The sequence below is a fragment of the Haemaphysalis longicornis genome, unplaced genomic scaffold (genome assembly GCF_048455015.1).
Source record: "Haemaphysalis longicornis isolate Haplotype H1 unplaced genomic scaffold, Haemaphysalis longicornis Haplotype H1 scaffold_7, whole genome shotgun sequence".
Taxonomy (NCBI): Eukaryota; Metazoa; Arthropoda; class Arachnida; order Ixodida; family Ixodidae; genus Haemaphysalis; species Haemaphysalis longicornis.
In genome coordinates, this window is record NW_027526422.1 from 129,168,918 (window position 1) to 129,185,787 (window position 16,870).

The 16,870-nt window shown below is 52.4% G+C and overlaps 1 protein-coding gene across 2 annotated transcripts in view; it reads left to right on the forward strand.

Moving 5' to 3' along the window:
- LOC144146967 (uncharacterized) overlaps positions 1–16,870 on the forward strand; it is a 494,123-nt gene that overhangs the window by 230,122 nt on the left and 247,131 nt on the right. The gene's annotated exons all lie outside the window — the stretch shown is intronic.

Sequence of the window (16,870 nt, forward strand, 5' to 3'; positions counted from 1 at the left end):
GAGGCTCGTCAGCTAAAGGCAAATTATGGCCACGCAGGATAGTAAGAGTGCACCGTCGATTTCCGCACCCTTTACGGAACATAGCACTGGAACTTCCAGTGCTTGAAGGCCGAGTTGCTTCTATTCCACTTGGCCACCGAGCGTGATGTTTTACTCATCGGCATTAATACTGGCGTTGGCGGTTGCCCTTGCAAATGTGAACACTGCCAAATACTCGGTTTCGGAAGAGGCAGCTGGTGCGACACGTCTTGACGGGCAAAAGAACTTTGTCTCCAAGTGTCATGGAGTATCTGTACAGGCACGCGGCCACGGATTACACCCGCGCATACTCCGGCGGTTTGGACTCACAGCGGCGACAAATACGTTCCGCTCGCAGGAGGCGTTGTTACCTGCCTTGCTCGCTGCGTTGCCACCTCTTTGGTTTCAGTGCCGACACTAAGGTGGATGCGGAGTGTCCGTTGTTCCCCCCATCCAGATATCGCACAGTGATGATTTGTGTAGTCCTAAGAAGAGTGTCTTCCTGAGCCCTTGCTGTGGTGCAGTTGAACAATTGTGGGTAACGTGCCCCTGCTTCCCACAGACAGACAGCATACAGACAGACAAAGAACTTTAGTATAGTTGCTGAGGGACTATCCTAGATGGCCGCTACGGGACCTCCTCAGGTAGTCGCTGGCCACACCTGCGCAGGGGGTGAGAGACCTCGGTCTTCCACCCTCTCGCAGGCCCTCTAGACATCGAGTAAATCGAGCTTTCAATAGCTCCCCGGCACAACCGTAGGCCCTCTGGACATAAAGCTAAAGGGCTATAATATAAAATAAAAGCCCACCCCGTACCACATACGTATCACGGGTGACGCCAATTAAAAAGAAACAAACTGGACCGAGGTCAACTAGAGCTTTGACGAGAAGGAAATACCCACCGAAGTGGAAAATAAAAGGGAAAAATGCTACACAGCGACACCACACCCAGGAGAGCGGGCCCGGAGAGACTCCCCTGATCTCCCGTGGGATGGTAGCAGGAAAGGTTGGGATAAGGGATGTGGATGGTTGTGATAAGGAATGGGTTATGGGAAAGAGGGTGGGAATGGGGACAGCGAGGTTTTTGTTCTAAGCCTTAGATGTCTGACTCCTAAAATAGGCCTGAAAACTCAGGATGGGCGTCAGACGGTGCCAATTGGAATTCAGCGGACCCCACTATAGGTTCCAAACATCTGAGCTCCGACATCGAAGAACAGGGAGAACCTGCGACGGAGTGACGACACCTAGTCTCCGGACCCCTTTCACAACCAGCCCCCCAGCAAGCACCCACCAGGTCCCCCGAGTACTCAAGAGACCATGCCCAGCCTACATAGGTACTAATCCCCCTCGTCTCAACAGTTTCGGATACTGGTAAAGCTAACTGTCCGACAGACGGGGTAGACTGTACCCTGTACATATCCGTCGATCCCTATGTGCACCTGAATCACCTATCTCCATAGGAAGGCCTGTGTGACTTATAGGGTTTCGGTGGACCTCTTATGTGCTCCTATGCCAACCACTCACCCACCAGGGAACCCCTCCCCATACGGGCAGCAGTCATCAGGTGGAAGGAGTAATCTTTATAGAGTACGACCAGCCCTACTCCCGATACTGAGAACGAGAAGCTTCCCTAAGAAGTGAGCCAATCCCTCTTTCCTCGGTCCTAGCAAGTGCGCGCCTCCTAGACTGATCGCTACTAAAGACCAGAGACATTGGCCATCATGAGCACCTATCGAAGGCCCTGAATCCTGTTGTCCAGGAACCTTCGTGTCGGCAGCGAGCAGTCGTGCCCGCGTGGGGTGACTGCGGCGGTCCTTTAATAAAGGAACCTTTTTCACCACTTTTTGCCAAGTTCCCAGAGCCAACCTCGGTAGCCACCCAGGCTGTCCGGGCCTGCCTCCGCGTCCAGCATCGGCTCTGGGGCAGGAACTGGCCCATATAGTTCCAGGGAGTCACTGCCACTCCCTTGGGGTTTTGCATCCCCGGGTGAGACCTGGCCCTCACCCACCGCTGCCGTTGGCAACCGACCAAAGCTAGGCAGCCGAAACCGCCATTGCCCAGCCAGCTGGCAGGGAGGACCACGAGCAGGTGGCAGTCGGATTTTCCCCCCCAGGCCCTCTGGACATCGAGTAAATGGAGCATTCAATAGCTCCCCGGTACCACCGTAGTAGAACCGGTTATACCCAATTGCAACAGTACATAAATAGGGCCAATCACGGATTTGGTATACGTGTATTAATCAAATCTCGCCATTATTTCCAGCAGCATGTTATTCTGTCACTGTATTACGCTTTCATACACAGCCACCTCACATACTGCCTATCTTCCTGGGGAAACGCGTACGAAACTCACATGTCTCACCTTGAACACTTGCAAAACCAAGCAGTACGCCTGATTACATTCAATCCTGTCCAGACATCTGCCCTCCCAATCTACCGGAATCTGAACATTCTTCCGCTCACATACTCACTACAGTTAAAGCTCGGCCTTCTAATTCATCGAATTCGAAATAAAGGTATTGCCGTTAATAATATTTCTGCCCCACAATTACTAAACCCCAATAATACCAGATTCGCGGAACAAAACAATATGCTACTACCAAAAGTGCGCACTAATTACGGGAAACAAACAGTCCTCTTTTCAGGAATAATTCTTTGGAATTCATTGCCCACAAACATCAAATTCATCAACTCTGAACGCGTATTTTATAACTGCTTAAAAAATCACTTGTGGTCAACAGTTTGCCGGTAATCAATGACCACTACCTTAATTTATGGCATCTAACCCGTTCTTTGAATATATCTGTTTAATTATGTTGTGTTGATGTTTTTTTTTTGTTCTTTGTGAAATATCGCTTCACTGATCGCTGTAACGCTCTACCTGCCTGTGTGTGCGTTTCTTTTGTACTCAGCACAGGAGGTCCCCTCGACAGTGTAAACTCTGGGACCTCCTTCTGTAATAATAATTGCCATTGTACTTCTCCTGTATGCAAATATTTTTCAATAAAACCTGAAACCTGAAACCTGAAACCTGAAACCGGCAAAGAGAATTTTGTCCACCCGAAGGTGGAGGGAAATTAACAGGAAAAAGCTTTCTTGCGACCCACCGCCAGGGGGACGAAACCGGGGGGACCCCTCTTGTCCCCCCTAGGAAAAAGCCGGATAGGGTGGGTTGCTGGGAACGGGAACTTGGACATCGGGATGGGTTATGGGAAGAAGGGTGGGAATGAGGGAAGCAATTTTGCTCCAATCCTTTTGTCTGACTCTCTTCCAAGACTGATTGCTCAGCGAGGACATCAGACAGTGCCAATTGCTAAATATGCGGTACCTGCCACGGGTTACCGCTCACCCATAGGGTCCGATAAATGGGCCCCAACTGTCGGAGACAGGAAGTACCCTATTTGGTGGCGACGGACGGGCCCCCTCCCGACCACCCAGCTCAGCGGCCGATGCGTACTAACGTCCTTGACCGACGGCCCCCCACCAGGTACTCACGGATCACCAGTGAAGCTTTCCACTATACACGGGTACTTGCAATACCTGCTTTTCACGGTCTCCGGACTCCGGAAGTTTGTATGCGAACGTTAACTGAAATCCACGTTTGCCAGGCTCCCACGGGAGCGGTTATGAGAGCCATGTACTTATGTCCTCCTCTGTGCCTACTCTTTCGCTCAATGGAACAAGAGTCTTTTGGCATTGCCGCGGTGTTGACGGCTCGGCAGAGGAGATCGGTCCGGGCCTACTAGCCGTTACTAAGCCAGGAGAGTTTCCCCGGTCGGTGTACTAACCTCACCTTCCCCCGTTTTCCCCGTGCGGGACACCAAGTAGCTCGTGCAAGTACGTCCCAGTGGCATTTGGGTGACGAGGTTCGCAAGCGCCTCAGCTAGAGAAGATCAGTCTATAGGCCCCTCGCAGCAAGGTTACAGGGGGGCGCGACCCCCCCGGCCCCATACGGACTGTACAACATCTAGTCCCCTTGAGGTTCGGTTACAGGGGTCTGTCACTCCCCCCGACATATTGCGGTCAGGTCGCTGGCCCCGCCAAAGCTTGCGGTTACAACTGTCGGCAGTCCCCCGGCCCGTAATGGTTTCCCGAATTTAATCGGTATTCCCAATACAAACGACTGCACGCTCACCAGCACTTGCTACTTTTGCAACTTGACTTGCCGGCCTCCTCTCACGCTGGATTACAGGGGTGCGTTACTTCCCCCGGCCATAGAAAGTCATAGTTGATCTATCTCGACACGTCTTCCTGCTTCAACCGCATTGCCAAGTGCCGGGCTGACACCCGACCGCCCGACCTCCGCGTAGGACCTGATTCCAGTTGATCAGGAACCTCCGCTGTGGCGGCCGTTTTGCACGCTCCCTGGGCAGGGATTGTGCGGCCTCCCCGATTCCTCGAGGAGGTCCCGTGGAATTACCGTACTTCCACGTTCTGGCCCCTATGACATTAGGTTACAAGGGTTTGTCACAACCCCCGGCCTGCAGACCAGTTCGCAAGTTCAACAGAACGAGCCCCAAGCTATGGTTACAGGGGTGTGCACGCCCCCGGCTCGGTAGTGGTCTACCCATTGCTTCAGCAATGGTACGCCAACACTACGTGCGAACTGTACCGCGTGAGCGCAGTGCTTACGTCGCAACATTGACCCACTGGCTTCCTCTCACGCTGGATTACAGGGGCGCGTTACCACCCCCAGCCTTTGGCCTCCTCCCACACTGGAATACAGGGGCTCGCTACTTCGCCTAGCCAAGAGAGTCATAGTTGCTCCACAAATACCATCTTTCGGGATACAAGGGATCCTCTGAGGAACTCCCAGTGGCTCTGCACTCTCGCCCCCAAGACTGAAAGTTACAAGGGCTCATCAAGTTCCCTCGGCCAGCAGACCAGTTCGCATTAAAGGCCCCTTCCATGCTCCGGTTACAGAGGTTCGCTACACCCCCGGCCTCATTGTGTGTACCCATGCTTCAGCATGGCACGATAAAACGAACTGTACCGCATGTACCCCTATGACTTGGGTTACAAGGGCTCGTCACCTCCCTCGGCGAGCAGATCGGTTCGTGTTTATAGGCCCCTTCCTAGCTGCGGTTACAGGGGCTCGCCACTCCGCCGGCCTCATAGTGCGCTCACATTGCTTCAGCAACCGTGCGCCACTATAACACAACCTGTACCGCTTGGTGCAGTTGCACTTCGCAACATTGACCCCCCGGCCTCCACCACACTGGATTACAGGGGCGCGTTACCGCCCTCGGCCAAAGAGAATCATAGTTGATCCACAGAAATTTGCGACCGCAAATTTTGTTCGAATTACCATTCCAAGCACCAACCTCGGTAGCCACCCAGGCTGTCCGGGCCTGCGTCCGCATCACGCATCGGTGTTCTTGGAAGGCACTTGCCCTCAGAGTGCCTGGGAGCCGGCAGGGGGGCCACGTGCAGGCCGGCAGTAAGATTTCCCCCCCAGGCCCTCTAGCCAGCCAGAAGTTGCTTGTGAGGATCCTTGCACGAGAGAGCGCTCTTCCATTCGTTCTCGGTGCTGAAGGCCGTGGTCATACGAAAAGCCGGCCATTGCCAGAGCATGTGTTTGAGATTCAGTAAGCGTTTGAGCAGTTAAGGCAATGAGGTTTTATGGTAGGCAGAATAACGCTGAACCTGCTCCTAGTGGGAAACGTATTCGTCTGTAGCATTCAAAAAGCTATGAATTGTGATCGCGTGAGCTTGGGGTGAGGTGGTAGGAGTGTGCAGCGTGACATCTGATATTGGGAAATGATTTAATCGAAAGTGAGTAAAGGTTCTGTGTACTCGCCCAGCCTGTCACTCGGGATAGCGTTGGGACCGGCGCGGCTCTTGACCACGGCTCACGCACGGTCGTTGGCTAACTCGTTGACGTTGGGTATTTCTTGGTGTACTGCGTGTCCCATGTACGCGGGGAACCATGTAATCTTGTGGAAGGCTTTTTCGTTGCCTGTGATGAGAATTTTGGATGCGTCCGTCGCAATCCTCCCCATCAGGAAGGCCCTAGCCGTGGAGTGAGAGTCCATATTTACGTTGGGTCGCGACAAGTCATGCATTTCTTGAACTATCGCCATCTGCTCGGCCATGACTGCAGTCGGTGCTTTGATGGTCATCGCGGTTAGAAGCTTCCCTGCGAAGTCCACCGCTGCTGTCGTGAAAATTCCGGGGGTCACATGCTGGGCAAGGTGTACAAACGCCGTTTTTGTGGGGTTCTTCGCCGCGTTTTGTAGGAGGGCTCGTGCTCTGGCTACACATCTTCCCTAAGTGTGCTGCAGATGCACATTCCGTGGGATAGGCTGAACGTGTATAGTTTCCTGTATATGCGGGGGGAGCTGGACGGTATGTTTTTTCAGGTCTTCCACTCTATAGCCCAGGGTGCGCGGGATCTGGCGACCCGCTCTCGTTGCGTCTGGGCCATTGCGTCTGGGCCGTTCTCTGGGCTTCTATAACTTCATTCAGGGTATTGTGTACCCCAAGAAGTTTGAATTTTCTGGTGCTTGCCCTGACGGGTACATTCACGACCATGGTGTAAGATATACTATTAGGTGAGGACACAGCTTGCAAAGGAAACATGTACTCGTCTTTTTAATAGTCTTAAAACTGAGAGCCAAACTGGTGCCGCTGAGACCGTTGACGGCAGCGCCTCCAGAGGCAGAGAAAATACGCTGTCCTAGCGCCGGCTACTCAGAGGTGTTCGGATCTTTTCAGCTCTTTGTCGGACCTTCTCGGCAGCTGCCCTAACCGGTCGTCTGCTCGATGCCTGCTCGCCGCAGCTTGGCCGACTCCGCCGGCCGGTGGAGCAGACGACAATTTAAAGAAAGCCGTGCGAATGCCTTTGCGCTCTCACTAGTGTTTCAGCGTGTTCTAGGATGGGTTTTGAGTCGGTTCCAATCAAAAAAAGGTATAAAACGCTAAACCGGAGGGAAAGTCCGGCGCGGTAGTCGTTGCGCCCTCACACAACTGAGATTTATTCTTGCACATGGAAAAACTGGGGTGCAAATGGTTTATTGAGTATGTACTGCAACGGTGGCAAGAAAACGTGATATCATTTATAACGTTTCCTGCGATTCTAAATGAACTAATGCGTGCTCTGCAGCCATCCCCAGCAGAAAATGATATGTTGCTTGCAGTCAGCATTTCTCTGAGTGTGGTTGCGCGAAAGGGTACTTTTCGTTTCGGGGATTCAAGGGGAATCACTACTGAATGTCGAAGAGGTGCGCGCTCGCAAACGATATAGTGCTACCGATTTTACCGTTGGCTACAGCCCCCCCCTACTCAGTACAAGCAGCGGCAAAAAAAAAGCGTCCGCTGCCGGAACAACGCCGGACATGCAGGGAAAGTAGCCCAGTTTATGAAATGGAAGAAACTAGTGGCGAGTACGCTTATGTTTCTTCGTCGTAAATGATGTTGCACAACTCGGGTAAGTTCACCAACGAAACGGCGGAGACAAATCGATGTCAAACTCACTGCCGGTGTACAATGTTCAGAGGAGCGAGCGCGCGTCAAAATGAACTTAGGACGCCCAAACTCTCACAGCTGTTTAAAAAAAGTCGAATAAATTAGGCTTTACGATCGCGTTGTGTGATCTGACATGGTGAGCTCACACAAACACCGTTGTTTTACACCCATGCCGCTGGTGCCTGTGAATTACCTTGCCTCAGACAGTCGTTGGTCAAACCACGTAACGCCTCGGGCGCTGCGAAGCTTAGTTAGGAGTTCTGCCACCAGGTGTCCTTTCAATCAAAGGTCTAAGTGCGGCGCCACGGTTCCGCCAACTCTATTGGACACATTTTTAGGCGGCTTTGTCCACACACAAAAATGTATCTTACACAGTGCCCAGGACTCTCTTGATGCTCCTGCGGATTGATCTGCGGATTGATCTGCGGATTGATGGCGGATTGATGCTCCTGCGGATTGATCTTGGTTTCCTCCACTTCGGACAAGTCAAGTGCGGCTTCCACGTAGTTAATGCGGCTCATGAGGAAATCATGGTATGATCTAAGCAGGTTGCTTAGATCATACCGAAAAATAAAGATCGAACGTAGTTGTGAAAATTCGTCCCCAGGGTAATCTGTGATATGGCCTGCAGGAGATATTTGTGTGAGACAGTATCGAACGCCTTAGTAAGGTCGAGGGCAAGGATGGCTCCTACATCCTTGGTGTGACGGTCGATGATTTGCAGCATCGAATCCTGGGTAGAGAGGCCTAACCGAAAACCCAGCATATTAAATGGGAAAAGGTCGTTGCTCTCAATATATTGAGATATGCGGTTGGGTATAACATGCTCGGTGACCCTGCCCACACACGAGGTAAGTGAGATTGGCCGGCGGTTCTCGGGTGGGAGAGGTTTTCCGGGGTTGGGAATCCTGATGACCGATGCCAGCTTCCAGTATCAGGCACCTCTCCCGTGTCCGCTACGCGGTGGGCTTCTTTGGTGAGTAGCTTGACAGAAGCACTGTCAAGGTTGCGTAGTAGCTTGTTGGAGATGCCGTCGGGCCCCGTGGCCAACCCCAGTTTAGTTCTTGTAAGACTGCCCACACCTCCTGTTCCGTGGAAGGAGAGTCCAGTTCTATGATGTCAGTATCCTCTTTTTCCGGGTAATGTTCATCATCTGCTGAGCCCATGGGAAGACATCGATTAGCCAGATCCTGTACCAGATCTTCATCGTCGATACCCGCCATCTTTTTCTTGTGAATGATGCGGTCGATTGCGAGCCATTGGTTCCCTTTGTTCTCCGAGTCCTCGAGAAGATGATTTACGAGGTCCCATCATCCGCCTACCCTTATTCTCCCGTCCATTAGGGCGCACACTTCCGTCCACCGTCGCCGTGCAAGATCCTCCGAGTGCCGGTTGATTTCTCGGCTGAGTTCAGCAACCTTTCTGCGGTGGCATCTACTTAAAAACTGTGTTTTCCACCTAGCGAGGATGAATTTCTCTGCCTCGAGTAAGTCTGCTAGGCGGGTGTCCACATGGTTAACCTCTAGGCAGGTCTCGACGCATCTCAGTGCGGTTTATACATCCTCTTTGAGTCGTGCGAACAGACGTGCTGTGTCGTCAGAGGTTGTGTGATCGCTGCTGCGGAGCGGGCTGAAAGCGTCCCATTATGTGATTTTGATTGTTCGTTTTGGGCGCGTTTAAATAGGGACCATGATTGAGGTTATGTAGTGGTCGCTACCAAAGTTTTCCTGGACCTTTCCCAGGTTTCACCTGTGATGTTCTTGGCAAATGCAAGGTCCGTGGTGGTTTCTCTTGCGACTGACGTACCAATCCTCGTGGGGTACAGAAAAGAGAAATAATTTCCTGTGAGACGTCGGTGCTTTTACTCCACTCTAATGGTGGGCTGGCCGTCACACGTTGCGTGTCCCAGAATGTCGCATAGGGGGAACATAGTCTGCGCAAGCATTGATGAATTGGCACCTGGCAATGAAGCTCCTACTGCCAGCTCTAGCGCGGAAGGTAGCTGAGGGGGTGTCACGTGGTGGTTTGTTGCCAACCCTCTTGATGTAGGTTTCTCGAGTAAGGTTCTACACTCCTCTTTCAGCTTCTATATGTAGAAACTTGAGGACGGCCTGTACCTGGACCTGTCGGGATACTGCAATAGATTCCGCTCCGCTCGTTTCCGTCTTCGCGTGCTTGCGGTAGAGGATCGGTATTTGTTCTGGCAATGAGCAAACCAGCAGCAGGTGGACAACGACGGCACACTCAGAAGATATTGTCACGAAGCGAAAGACGACGCAATCGCCTTCAAGGAAAACAAGTTCATTTAAGCGAAATTGTGCTCCCCGAACAACGCCAAGAATACACAGGCGGTGAAGGAGCCGTCAGCAAAGTGACGTGCGCAAGCGAGCATTGGCGACTCGAATTCCGCAGCATCTGCTCTGCGGGAATTTTTCACTAGGAGCGAAAGAAGCAGAACACTGTAGATCAACGAAGATTATTCTAGGCTGGTTACGCTAGTTCAAAGCACTCTCCCTACGAAAGGAGATGACACGTGCGGCATAAAGAATGGAATATGCGCCTCACTTGGGCCATAGACAACACAGATAACATAGACCGGCGCAGCCGGTCGTCAAAAACAAAACAAACTAACAAACCCAAATCATGGTCCGTGGAAATATCATACCAAGGCCGACCAAACTGCTGTTCCTGAATTGGATCTGCTATACAGGTCTCAACACCATAATATTTGGTTCGATGTCTCGATCCGTTCGCCGGAGAGCCAGCTGTTAATATAATCACCGATGCGACGATGTTTCCTACCTTAAAGGAGTACTGACACTAAATTTCTCGCTTTCAGTTTTTATGCTGTAAAGAATACCTATTGGCCTAGTAATTACGAAAATCAAACCGAAAGCCGTCAGCCGCCAACACAGAAATAATCATAGCACGTTTATTGGAACCAGTTTCAAATTCGGTCGCCGCCCGGGAAAATGGCCATTCGAAGGCCAGCCTGCAAACGGGCCAGTCTGACGTCACGGTCTCACCCGTAACGTCAGTGACGTTCGCCGCATCGTCTGCTACGATTGCACATGGTCCGCACTCGCCCGAGCAGTCGACATGTCGTCTGAATCGCCAGACTCGGATGAGTCGCTGCCACCCGACAGATAGAGCTACTTTATTTGGCCAGGCGATTAGGCCGGCGATGTCTTCGCTGTCGTCCGTTTTTTAATATCACTGCGGCTCGAACCGGCACAGACCGTGATAGCAACAGCTTTTCGCCACTCTTATAATCAATATGATCGCGAAAAAGAAGTTCCACTTGCGAGAAAGTAGATGTTAGTGTGGTGAAAAATTGTGCTAGGGGTTGTTATCAGCGCTGAATTTAAAAGCGGCGTTCAGATATTTGCCGCGATGGTAAGCCTACGCTGACCGGCAGCGGATGTTCGGCGCTCCGACCCACCACTGCCGGCACCGCGGTGCGGCGAGCGGCCGAAAGATGGCGCCACCTGCGCGCTAGAATCAAAACAGGCCACGGCAGATGTCTTGGTCACCCATCGCTGAAACGGCAATTATCGCCAAAATAAAGCTCAGTATGCTAAAAAGAGGATGATAGTGTGGTGGAAAGTTGTGTAAGGGATGGTCATTCGCAGTTGTACAGATACCGGCAATCAAATATTCGCCACGATACTAAGCTTGAAGTTCCCAACACCCAAGCGGACCCAAGCAACGCCGAGCCCGCTGGCTTGGGCGACAGTTCTTGCGGCCGCCACCGCGCATGAACTCAGTCCACGTTTAGCGCTGCATGTCGTCGCGTGGAAAATAATGCATCTTGGCGTCGTCGTCGATTTGCTCGGACAGGCTTCCACGAGCAGCACTTCGCATTCTGCGAGCTTGCCATAGCACAACTTGGTCGAGCTCGGCGACGCGCACCGCCGCGTCGCCGCGGTGCGCGATGTCGACGCGCACCGCGGTGCCGGCACCACGCAGTTTTCGGCACCAGTGCAAGGGAACACCATGCGCCGGCCATGAACTGAAGAGCAAAGACGTCGAACACGCAAAGTGCGCAAAGTTTACAAGCGTTGCTCACACAGCTACACCCGTACGTCTCCTGCCCTTTAGAGGTAATACTTCCTCCCCAAACGAATACCACCGACAACAGCAGCGCAGGGTATCGTTTCCGGTTCCGAAAACGACTATATGACGTCACCCTGAACCGGCCAGACAGGCACGGCCGATCTTTTGTCACGCCGAAAGCGATTTCGCTTGTGCTGCCGATTTGTGGAAGCTCGCTGCCGGGACAATCAAAATCGATTTTAGATGGGATTCCGGCCTCGGATCGCTGCACAAATTTCTGTGAGGCATCTGTACAAACTAATGAAGCCAATTATATCATTTTTTAGGCGTCAAAATTTGGTGTCAGTACTTCGTTAAGGCTCAGTGAGTAGCGTGACAGCAATCATGTAATTAGCATCAGGGAGGTGTATCCCTTCTATTGAGCGCTACACAGGGCCGTTCAAGCAAGTCTTTAGGCATTCAAAGTTTTCAAACTCTGTCGGATCTGGGTGAGTTTACATGGTCGCCTTGTAGTACTCCCAAAAGCCCCGCCACTCGCGGCTCTTACTGTTGAAGACAGGTTTTCGAAGCTTCGGCAAGGCGATGCGTACGCTCGCGGCTCGTGCCCTACCTTGAACTGCGAGTACTTGGCTGACAATCTCCGAGTAAACAGCGCTGTTGGCACCGCCAGATATATGGCTAATTCTCGCCGGCTTCTTCGAGTAGCCATCCATGACCGCAGCGCCAGTAGTCGATGCGGTCGCGCTCAGCACCGTACGAAGACTGTTTACCGCGTTGTCGATTTTCTCAAATCTTACTGCCGGCCTGCACGTGGCCCCCCCTGCCGGCGGACTGGGCTGGATCGGTCGGTTTCGGCTGTCTGCTTTGGTCCGTCGCAATGGCAGGAGTCAGTGGTGTGCCAGGCCCACTGTATTGGGTATTCAACGCCCATGGAAGCTTGAGCAACTCCCAGGCACTCTGAGGCCAAGTGCCTTCCAAGAACACCGATGCGTGATGCGGACGCAGGCCCGAACAGCCTGGGTGGCTACCGAGGTTGGTGCTTGGAATAGTAATTCGATCAAAATTTGCGGTCGCAAATTTCTGTGGATCAACTATGACTCCCTTTGGCCGGGGGCGGTAACGTGCTCCTGTAATCCAGTGTGGTGGAGGCCGGGGGGTCAATGTTGCGAAGTGCAACTGCACCAAGCGGTACAGTTTGTGTTATAGTGGCGCACGGTTGCTAAGGCAATGTGAGCGCTATTACGAGGCCGGGGGAGTGGCGAGCCCCTGTAACCGCAGCTAGGAAGGGGCCTATAAACACGAACCGATCTGCTCGCCGAGGGAGGTGACGAGCCCTTGTAACCCAAGTCATAGGGGTACATGCGGTACAGTTCGTTTTATCATGCCATGCTGAAGCATGGGTAAACACAATGAGGCCGGGGGTGTAGCGAACCTCTGTAACCGGAGCTTGCAAGGGGCCTTTAATGCGAACTGGTCTGCTGACCGAGGGAACTTGATGAGCCCTTGCAACCTTCAGTCTTGGGGGCGAGAGTGCAGAGCCACTGGGAGTTCCTCAGAGGATCCCTTGTATCCCGAAAGATGGTATTTCTGGAGCAACTATGACTCTCTTGGCTAGGGGAAGTAGCGAGCCCCTGTAATCCGGTGTGGGAGGAGGCCAAAGGATGGGGGTGGTAACGCGCCCCTGTAATCCAGCGTGAGAGGAAGCCAGTGGGTCAATGTTGCGACGTAATCACTGCGCTCACGCGGTACAGTTCGCACGTAGTGTTGGCGTACCATTGCTGAAGCAATGGGTACACCACTCCCGAGCCGGGGGCGTGCACACCCCCGCACAATCCCTGCCCAGGGAGTGTGCAAAACGGCCGCCACTGCGGAGGTTCCTGGTCAACTGGAATCAGGTCCTACGCGGAGGTCGGGCGGTCGGGTGTCAACCCGGCACTTGGCAATGCGATTGAAGCAGGAAAGCGGGTCGAGATCGACCAACTATGACTTTCTTTGGCCGGGGAAGTAACGCACCCCTGTAATCCAGCGTGGGAGGAGGCCGGCGAGTCAAGTTGCGAAAGTAGCAAGTGCCGCAAGCGTACAGTCGGGAAACCATTACGGGCCGGGGGACTGGCGACCCTTGTAACCGCAAACTTTGGCGGGGCCAGCGACCTGATCGCAGAAAGCTGGGGGGAGTGACTGACCCCTGTAACCGAACGTCACCGGGGGCTAGATGTTGTACAGTCCGTATGGGGCCGGGGGGGGGGGGGGTCGCGCTCCCCTGTAACCTTGCTGCGAGGGGCCTATAGACTGATCTTCTCTAGCTGAGGTCACGGCGACCTCGTCACCCGAAAATGCCGATGGGGCGCAGTTGCACGAGCTACTGGGTGTCCCGCACGGGGAAAACGAGGAAAGGGGAGGTGAGTACACTGACCGGGGAAACTCTCCTGGCTTAGTAACGGCTAGTAGGCCCGGACCGATCTCCTCTGCCGAGCCGCTGACCCCGCGGCAATGCCAAAAGACCCTTGTTCCATTGAGCGAAAGAGTAGGCACAGAGGACATAAGTACAGGGCTCTCATAGCCCCTCCCATGGGAGCCTCACGAACGTGGATTTCAGTTAACGTTCGCATACAAACTTCCGATGTCCGGAGACCGTGAAAAGCAGGTGTTGCAAGTAGCCGTGTATAGTGGAAAGCTTCACTGGTGATTCGTGAGTACCTGGTGCGGGACAGTTGATTGAGGACGTTAGTACGCATCGGCCGCAGAGCTGCGGGTCAGGGGGGGCCCGACCGTCGCCACTAAATAGGGTACTTCCTGTCTCCGACAGTTGGGGCTCAGTTATCGGACCCTATGAGTGAGCGGTAACCCGTGGCAGGGACCGCATATTTGGCAATTGGCACTGTCTGATGCCCTCGCTGAGCAATCAGTCTTGAAAGAGAGTCAGACAAAAGGATTGGAGCAAAATTGCTCCCCCATTCCCACCCTTTTTCCCATAACCCTTCTCGATGTCCAAGTTCCCGTTCCCAGCAACCCACCCTATCTGGCTTTTTCCTAGGGGGGACAAGTGGGTCCCCCCGGGCTCGTCCCCCTGGCGGTGGGTCGCAAGAAAGCTTTTCCCGTTAATTTCTCTCCACCTTCGGGTGGACAAAATTCTCTTTGCCGGTTGGCCCTTTTTTGTTCTCTTGCAATTGGGTATAACCGGTTATACTAAGGTGGATCCGGGGAGCTATTGAAAGCTCCATTTACTCGATGTAGTCCAGAGCGCCTGCGACTTCTAGGTGAAACAACTCCCTTTCAAAAGAGTTGGCGATCTGATCATTTAGCTCGGTAAGAGCGGAGTCATTTTCTTGAGTCCCTTCCATGATTTTCTGGGGTACGGACGATTACGGTTGAGTGACGGTCACCAGGATCTCGCTGGCCGCAGAGAGACTTCGGGTGTTGGAACCACGCAGAATGTCACCGCTCCGCCGCAGCTTCCCCGTTATTGGAGCGGTATCGGTGGAAAGGATACCAGCCTTCTCTCGGGTTTACGGCACCAAAATGTAAAGACAGTGAAAGTCCGACACATAGCCGCAAGTTTAATGACTTCTACCTCTTTATTTTTCGTGCTCACGCGCAGCCCGCGCTGCGCGCCCACTCCTTCCTCCTTCCCTTTTTGGTACAGGGCATGGTATTACCCTCCATCCTTTCGGCTGCAGTAAACTCAACAGCCATTCTTGGCGTGGCTGGGGCATTGGCTGTGACATCGTTCATGGGCAGTCGAAGATGGGCTTTTAGATATATAACCTGTAACGTTGCTTAGCTTTTACAAGCTTTGCCTTGCAGAGTCGTTGAATGTGCCTTTCACGTTGGCACTTGAAGCACGTGGCTTTAATATGCGGGCGTGACAGCCATCTGTTTTTCGGCGACCCACGCAAACATTTTCATGCAGTTGGCTGCACTTGCGGTCACGTGGTTTGCCCATTGTGCCACTCGGCTTACCTTAGAATGTGCGCGAATTACCGCGGCATTTACCAATGGTGTCTCCAATTACAAAGCGCGTTCGACTGCTTTCAGTAAGGTTTAACGTTTTCCTTCAGTGAAAAGATGTCTCTGAGTATTTACAATCTGAAGGTCGCTTACAAAGCAGTCACGCAAAGCTTCGTTGAGAAAGCTGCTTTTTTTCCATGTTTTCGCGTGTCCTCGTATCCCCACGACATCAGCTAATACCGCTCTGGCTTCTTTCTGCTTTCCGAGAAAAAATTCCGCACGTTGGGCAATTACAAAAGCCTTGGGGGAAAGAAATATTCAAAGCGGTTCAAGAAGGTTTGCTAAAGATTTTGTTAACGGCATGTGCGTGGGGGTGAAAAATTTCAGAAACGCTTACGACTTTGGACCGATCCAGTTTGCGAAAGCGTTAACTCACAATTGTTTGGGCATGCAGGCTTCCAAACGGCCTTTATATGAAACCCCGTCCTTGGTAGACCTGTCAAAACCCTCTACTTGCCCGGAACTAAATCCCGCAGCAAATATGGCAGCTGTCGAAGGCGTCGTCGTTGTTGCAGCGGCCGTGGTACTGACATTAATCGGAGGCCTCCTAATCCCGTCGTAGGCGCCTTGTCTTAGCCTCCGTTATGTTGCGTTTATGGCCAGACGACTGACATGGCGGCAGAATATCTCACACTTTATTATTGACAAGGGTGAAAGACGAGACGGCTTGTAGCTCAGCGACCTTTATTTGTGGACACTAAAAGTGAGACAGGTTGCAGAAGAGGGAAAAAGCTTGGTAATACACGTCACGGGACACAAGTCGCGCAACACAATACCTCTACTTTGAATGTTATAGGAATATTGCAGCTGTTGCCTTTGTCGACCCTAAGAGACAACTTGCGCGTTTGAGGGGTGCAAAATTAAGATTGTTTTTCTAGCTAGAACGGTAGTTAGGATTACATAATACCAGTGCTGAACATTACGCACTATAATTTTTCTAAGGTTCAAAAACTGTGCGTCTCTTTTTATAAAAAGATCGCTTCAACACCAACCATGGTTCATGTCATCCGTACTGCTGTGACGCTGCCACGTAATATTATCAGCATGCACCAAAAAAAGAAAATTTGAATTGCGCAAGCACTATCAATATTCAAAATCAAAAGAACTGATTGATTCCTGTGTCATTCGTAAAACGCGAAAGTGAAATTTTCAACGAAATCTGCAGCGAAAGAAGTAAGACTTGCGGGTTGGCGACTGTCTTGTAGGTGTGCATGGCGAGTGATGTCCTGCTGGCGGTTCGCTCCGGCAAAGGTACGACCACTTCGCTCGTGCTTCATGGCGTGTACGGCAGACAATTGCGTTGCGACAAACTCTGCTTGTGGA